Raw genomic sequence first — 7,876 nt, forward strand, 5'->3', positions numbered from 1 at the left:
ACTTGTCAGGGACCATGTACAAAAAACATTAACCTCACACAAGGAAGCAATGTATTGCACCTAGGCAGGCAGACACACAGACACTAACACAACTAATGCAATTTATACAATTTTCAATCATTACAGCCAACACTATACAATATATGTAAATAATAGTTTAGCCCGCCTCCCCCTGCCAATGATTTCCAGCATTCTGGAGCTGCAAAGGCAAAGTTAACATGCTCTTGGTTTTAATATAGTCCATGAACTTTTTAGCTCTACTCATTCTTGCTCTTTTTGGCAGAGAAGATTTAGGAGCCTTGTGTGTTACCGCACACTCTGTAGTTCATCTCAGTCTTTACATAATTTCCTCTCATTCTCAGGCTTTTTGCCCCTCCTTGTCCAGACTGTAGTCATTGTAAGGCAACAAGTCTAGGATCCCTTCTCCCTTCATCCTCACTCGTTCCTTTTCTTTCTTCCCCCTACATTCCCCTCCTCTCCCCCCAGTTCTTTCTTGGCACTATCACCCCACAGCAGCATCCTTGGCTTCCCCTTCTCCTTTCTCCCTCCACTCCTTGTCTATCATTCATCCATCCGTCCACACAGCCTTGTTTCTTCCTTTTGTTATTCGCCCCCTATCTCTCCCCTGCAGAGATTCCACTCACTTTCGGCCCCTCTCCTTTTTCTCCATGCTGTCCCTGTTAGTTTTTTTTGGGAGGACAATGGTGGCAGTACAGGCCAAGTCTTCGACAACATGTCCAGTCTGAATTAAAAGCTGCTGGATTTGGAGGGAGAGACACAGGGATGAAGAGTAACAGACGGTGGGGAGAAAGGGAGGATTTTGGTGACAGTGGTTTCAGATATTGGCTTTTTTATTCAAAATAGGTTGGCAGGCACTTTGTGTAGTCCATGAAAGATATGAGGCAGTTTATTATATTTGATGAGTACTTCACTTGTCATCTATGGGAAGCACTAAACCTATATTATAATTAAAGTCTTTGATCAGATACCACACACGCGTTGATGAGTAGAGAGCAGTCCTGACGTCACTTATGGGCTGGCCACTGTCTGCAGTCTCACATTCAGGGTTCTTTCATCCGTCTTTCTGAAGAAATTAAACACATTTCTGGGGTTTGCTGTCCATATAAGATAAATGACTATCACAGCTATCAAGGTTCAAAGTTCATTTGGATGTTGGAAACTGGAAGCTCACCACAAAGTAACTGCATAACTGCTCTGGAGCTTTTCGACTGTAGTGCACAAACGTCTTCAGCAGATGGATTGGAGTTGTCATAGAAATGTCATTCGAATTATCATTGTTTTATGCACACTTTGATGAGTTCTTGTCCATGTTGGCTTAAAAGCTGAGGTTTAAATCTACTTCTTCAATTCAGTGACAGTTGGGTAATTGGCACCTGCTGATAAAGAGCATGTGATATGATTGAGAACTAAACTAACTAATGGTCTCTTCTTTACAAACTGGTCATATTAACAGTCTTGCACTTTTTTGTAAATGACAGCTAAAAACAGAAATTAAAACAATAGTATTATTAGTTTTTTTTTTTTTCTAGTGTACAGCCACGCTGCGTGTCATTCCCCTCTCTCTTTCCGCCTTTCTTGTCACTCTTTAGCTGTCACAATCAATTAAAGGCAATAAAAGGTTGTAATGCTGGGGATGCTATAGGGAAAGTCAGGGGATCACCAAAGTCAGTGGGCTTCATCCTCTGTGGACCATGAATGTTGTTACAAGTCTGTGTAATTTCATGGCAATCCATCCAAATAATGTTGATGTATTTCAGTCTGGCCCAAAAAGTGTTGGACCGACAGACTGACACTGCCATCCTTATAGCCACACTGCCGTGCAATCTCCTGTCAGTTCAAATGGTGTGAACCACAAGGCATATGGTTAGGTGTTATGTTGTAGAATAACTTGCATTTGCATCATTACAAATGTCAATGCGATTTTGAATGAGATTTGGCTCTCTTTGTTTGTATTCTGCATCTCACTGGAGACTGTTATTGTCCCATGATGGTGTATGTGCTTTTCCTGCATCCTGTCTGACCCTTACTATCAGAAAAGAAAACGTCTGTCGATATTGCTATCCCATATCAGTCAACCCCTTGGTACAAGCATTATGGGCAAATGATGGAGTAATACAAAAAGTGGCTGGAAATTATTGGTGCAAAGAATGACTGAATAGAGCAGCTGATAATTGGAAATTTGGTGAAATGGAGAGCAGCCGTAAAACAAGATGAAAGTATGCAGAAAAATGTGATAAACATTTTAAAATGTGAATGGCAAAACGGGCCGGGGAAAATGAGACGTGCAGAGTACATGTGAATAGTTGGTAGAGAAGGGGAGGCTGGAGCCTGAGGAAGGGAGGAGAGAGAAGGAAGTAGTGTGTGTGTGTGTGTGCGTGCAAAGAGGCCTTGTTAGTTATTGATCCCATTTAATAATCCTTAACCACAGTCTACTCCCCTGAGAGCACTTAACTCTCCCTCTCCCTCCCTCTCTCTGGCTCTTACAACCCCTCTCTGCCTCCCTTTTACTTTCTGTTTGCCTCCTTTTCCTCTGCTGCTTCTTTATGTGTCTGTATCTCTTCCTTACCCCTCGTGTACTGTGGCTACACTCTAAAAGTACCTCCAAGGTCAAGGTGAAGTGAGGCTAAAGAACAACCCTAAATCCCAGCAGTAAAAGGTGTAGTTCTGTGCTGGTGCGTTTGTTGCTATGGAGTCGATTCAGTCATCTCTAAGAGGCCTGAACTCATTCAAAGCACACCGGGCCACAGACTCTGTAAAGTAACGCGGGTCTTTTGCGAATTGAGATCCACATGTTCAGGCTGTTACTGCTCAGTGTGCTCTAAGGATTTTGCCACTGGCAGAAAGAGTCCTCCTTTTGTTTTTCCCCCACTGGCATGGTGGAAAATTGGGTCATAGAATTGTCACCTTTTAATGTCTTTTAGTTCAGGTGTTGCCTTTACACTTTTATATACTTATATACTTTTTACAAAGCAGACATCCAGACAGTCAGGAACCCTGAAAAAAGACTTGTTTGATTCTGTTGATAATTCAACAATCATATGATCAACGTTAACCTCTCGTTGGCCCTTAAAGGGGCACTCCATACTCTCATAATTTCACTCATAGAAGTTCCGTTTATTTTTCATGAGGAGCACTACCCTGTGAAAACAGTTATGTAATGTATTCTGTGGCTCTGGAGGAGCTTTTAAAAGTTTGAAAAAATAACCCAGACGATGTCATAGTAGTATTATCGGGGTTATCTCGGCTTGGGCTCGAGGCTCGAGGCTCAATGAAAGACATTTAATGAAGGCAGGTCATATCAGCTGGTGCTAATTAAAGTCCCTGAGTAACTTGATGACAGACCAAAATAACCCTGTCGGCTGTAAGGCTGCACGATATGGTAAAAACATCATATTGCAATTATTTTGACGGATACTGCGATATGAGTCACGATTCTTGGAAATGATAATTTTTGTGTCGCAATTTTCATTTACTGAAAAAAACATAATGATGGGACATTTCTGGGGGGTCTGTACCAAACATGTTTTTCTAAATATTTAGGTCAGGGCAGCTCTTCAGAACTACAGTCCCTCCTTATAATGCTGTTTTGTCACATATTTGACCTTTATAAAAAAATGCTGCTTCTGCGATTTGGATATTGCAATTTCGGTCAAATTATGATTAATTGTGCCGCTCTAGTCTGTTGTTGGGTTTATGTGCTCTCTGCAAGCTGGTATCTATATACAGTCAATGGTATCTATACACGTCAAAGATCTTTTGTGAGGGAAGAACCTCCACTCTGTAAGACAGCTGTACAACCACGAGTGGATTGAGGGGCAAATTCACAAAAGGATTGCACAGCTTTTGCGACCACTAAAGCTGCACAATTAAAACAAAAGGAAGCCATGGAAATTCACAAAGCGCCCGCAAAGGGTAGAATGCACCTCTAACTGCGCTGCCAAGAAAACAGTGTTGCTGTGCTTTTTGTGGCTATTTAAATTAGGTACTATGCATACATTTAGTGCAAAATTGCCGCCTTTCTATTCATATGAAAAAAAGTCCAATTCACAAACACTGCACTAATAACCACACGCACTTAGAGAAAATTATTTGCGTCTTTAGAGAGCTGGTGGTACCTGAAGCGCATGTTTATCAGGGAAGTCGCGCCCAGACTTTCCAGTGATACGGCAGCAGTGATTGTTGGTAGACGAGGCAATAGCTCATCACAGTATATCATACGCACACAGATGGCACAGACGGTACTCTACCTGATATTCACCATGAGGGAATGAAACTGTAAAAGAACAAGAAACAGAGACCACGGCTACGCACTGATTACGCACTGGAAAGAAAACAGCTCCCCATGCACCGAGGCATGAGAAAACACTCCATAAAGAGTGAGTCATAGAAAAACTAGAGACATCCTGCGGATAGAAATGAATGAAAGAGCTGGGGGAGTTAATAGATAATTAGAATAGTTTATAATTATAATTAGAATACATTCTCTTTCACATCAAACATTTGAAGATATGAGTGGAAAGTATCGTTCCTGCAACTGGATTTATAACATTTTGTGACTGTTTATAGCTTAATGGTCTAGTGTGTAACATTTAGGAGGATCTATGAGCAGAAATGCAATATAACATCTATAAGTATGTATTACTTAGTGTATAATCACCTCAGTTTTTTTTTCTATAAACATCAATATTATATCCCCCCATCCCTGTTTGCAAACACAGAGAAAGGGACACACACAAGAAAAATGCAGTACAAATAAATGCTGTCCTTGTAATGTTGATGGACTCATAAGAGCAACTAACCTTTGAATTCTACAGCGAGTTGGGGTATTGACTTACAGGACCATCAGGTCCATATTGCAGGGACACAAATGGTCACATAATGGTGCAATGAGCATAACAGTGATGTTAGCCATAAGCTGGAGCCATCTCAGTAACTAGCTATGATCCCACTTGAGCATTTATTGGCAATTGTGAAGCCTTTTTCTTCAGGATCATTAAACTAGATGATCCTGAGTCGTTATGTTAGCCCTGATGAGGAGCGACCTCGCCCTCTGAGAGCTGTACCGAGCAAAATAAACGTTGTTTGTGGTGAGATTTTACACCGGTGTTGCAATATACCTAAAGACACACAAACACTCCTTGTCAGCCCTTCATTTTTCATCCCGTTTGAAAAATCGCGGATAATTAATCCATAATGTTTTGACCAAAGCGCTGGTGAATTATCAGAAGTACAAAAACATGAAATGATGGATTAAAAAGATGAATACGCATGAATACACAAATGAGGGCATGAATAAAGGTGGTAAACAAATGAGCTGAAGGATGGAGCGGGCCGGGAGGAGCGAGAACAATCGTCCTAACAATCTCTGCGGGCTCCTTTTAGTCCTTTAGCTTTGTTTCCTGCTCGCCTCTAAACGAGCTCCTTTAATCTGTCACTCGCTCCCTCGCGCTTTTGTTCTCTTCTTTATTTGGATGGCAGAGCTCATTTCAGCTGGATGATCTGATCAATAATTACTATCCAGGCCACACACACACACACACACACGTATATACACAGAGTCACATATAAGTACTCCCTTGGCAATGAATACACCCAGCTTTGGAAGAAACACAAAATTATACACAGAATACACATAGTTGTTCATTCTATTATAGGACCAACACATGAACAACCTCGCTCTCTCACACACACACACACACACACCATTTGTCATCGCTGTCACCTAGTTTGGCGCGGCTTTGTTTTTGAGAGCCAGTTTGGAAATGTCAAGCTTTTTCAGATTTATTTTGCTCCTGCTGCACGTCAGAGAAATTAATAATCAGCCTATACATTTTGACCCACATCATCACTCACCTCACACACGCACACTTTAGTTCCTCATCATGCTTAGCATCTTTTTTTTTTATTTTTATTTTTTTAAAGATTCTCCTTTCCTATTTTCCTGCAACCAACACACTGAGACTCCCCCTTCCAAGCGTTTGCCTGCGTATCAGACCACTGAACAGTTTTTTTGGTGTTTTGAATATGTCAGAGTCTGATTAAAGCAATGGTTCATAAACTTTTCACTGCAATGCCCATGTCACACACACACACACACACACACGCTGAATAAACAAAGTAGTTGGCATTTCCTAATTTCGTGGCCGATGTTAACTTCTCCGCAGAACCTTTGTTTAGTTGATTTGTGGTAATGCAAAAGTCTGTGTGTGTGTGTGTGTGTGCGCGCGCTGCCTGCCTCTCGGGCTCCATGTGAAATAATAGTGTGCTCAGATCTTTGGATGGAGTGAACAATACTTAACAGGGCCATGATAATAAGTATTAAAATCACTGGACCTGAAAGAAAACGTGATGAGACTCTTAATTACAAGAGAAATAAAGAGAGAGAAAGAAAGAAAGAAGTGGACACTGGTATAAGTAGAAATAAAATGAGAGAGGGTGAACTGAGACAGAAAAAAAAAACCTTGAGTGGGTTTTAAAAACATGATGAGGGAGATGGAGGTGATGAGGGAGGGGAATAGATGGATTGTGTGTGTGTGTGTGTGTGTGTGTGTGTGTGTGTGTGTTTGTGTTGAAACACAGAGATTGGGATAGATCAGGAGAGAGAGAGAGAGAGAGAGAAATACTTTGCACTCTAATTCTCCTCTCTCTTGCTGCGTTGTATTGAAAAGAGGTGGGGGGCAGGCTGCAATCATGCACACCCTGCTGTGGTTTTTGTACTCTCTGATCTCTCTTTCTTTATGTCTAGTGCAGCATCTTCTACACACACACACACACACACACACACGCTGAAGTGAGCCCCTTATTCCAGGATCTCATCATTAGACACCCTGGCAGAGTAATCATCACTTCCTCTTCAATCTTGTTCTTTTTCATTGGACACGTTTTGCCCCCCTGAACAAATGAGTTTGAAATGACGCACAACCTTTTGGACCACTTGATTCTGATCTCCTGATATGAATGCAATATAATGATGAGTTTATCTGTTTATGGCTATAGACACGATGGGTGTCTTCTGTGTGCTGCTGTAGATGTTGTGGCAGTAGATGTAGATTATTTGTTCTTTTTCTTGTTTTCCCTCCCATTCTTTATTTACATTAGACGTGAACATGAGTGTTGCCAACTTATAATAACACACAGCTATTGGGCTGCCAAGAAATTTGGTGCTGACATTCTTGTTCTCACAGGATGGATTTTAATAACTTTGATGATCCCTGTGACCTGATAGCACCGTTATCAGGTCACACATTTTATACACATAATACTTTTATTAATATTTATGACCAAATACCTGCAAAACGAAGGACTTTCTCATCAGCTCCAGCTGTTCTGTGCTAGTAAGCTAATCGTGGCAGGCTAACACACTAAACTAAGATGGTGAACATGGTGAACATGGTCAACAGTATGCAATCTAAAAGTTAGCATCTAAGCATTGTCATTGTTAGCATTTAGCTCAAAGCATCACTGTGCCTAAAGACCTTAGCATGGCTGTCGACTTTTTTAAACTTAGTTAGGCAAAACAGTCCCGGCTCATAGTCCGCAGAGACCAGCTTTTTCTGGAGCTTTCATATCCATAAGACTTCCCATCTGTTTTGGCTTAAGAGTTTGTAAGATGAACGTTTTTCTTTTTTTACCTTAAATTACAATTGCAACAGCTCCATAACTTATTTTTGCGTATGTTCCAACATACATGCTAATATAGATATAACAAACCAATAGCACCTGATGATAACCCTGCCAATGAACTGGTCAGGTTTCTTTTTTTTTTATACTTTATTTTTATTGCCTTTTTGTTTTTTTTTAAGCAACATATAAACACTGACAAAGAAAAATAAAATAAATAAAAAATAAAACAAAA

At 40.7% G+C, this 7,876-nt stretch overlaps 1 protein-coding gene across 1 annotated transcript in view; it reads left to right on the top strand.

The window, feature by feature from the left end:
- The window catches only part of zgc:153039 (uncharacterized protein LOC767698 homolog), a 62,006-nt gene that overhangs the window by 17,039 nt on the left and 37,091 nt on the right, over positions 1-7,876 (top strand). The gene's annotated exons all lie outside the window — the stretch shown is intronic.

This window comes from Morone saxatilis, unplaced genomic scaffold, assembly GCF_004916995.1.
Source record: "Morone saxatilis isolate NCDOM2014 unplaced genomic scaffold, NCSU_SB_2.0 Contig8, whole genome shotgun sequence".
In the NCBI taxonomy this organism is placed as follows: Eukaryota; Metazoa; Chordata; class Actinopteri; family Moronidae; genus Morone; species Morone saxatilis.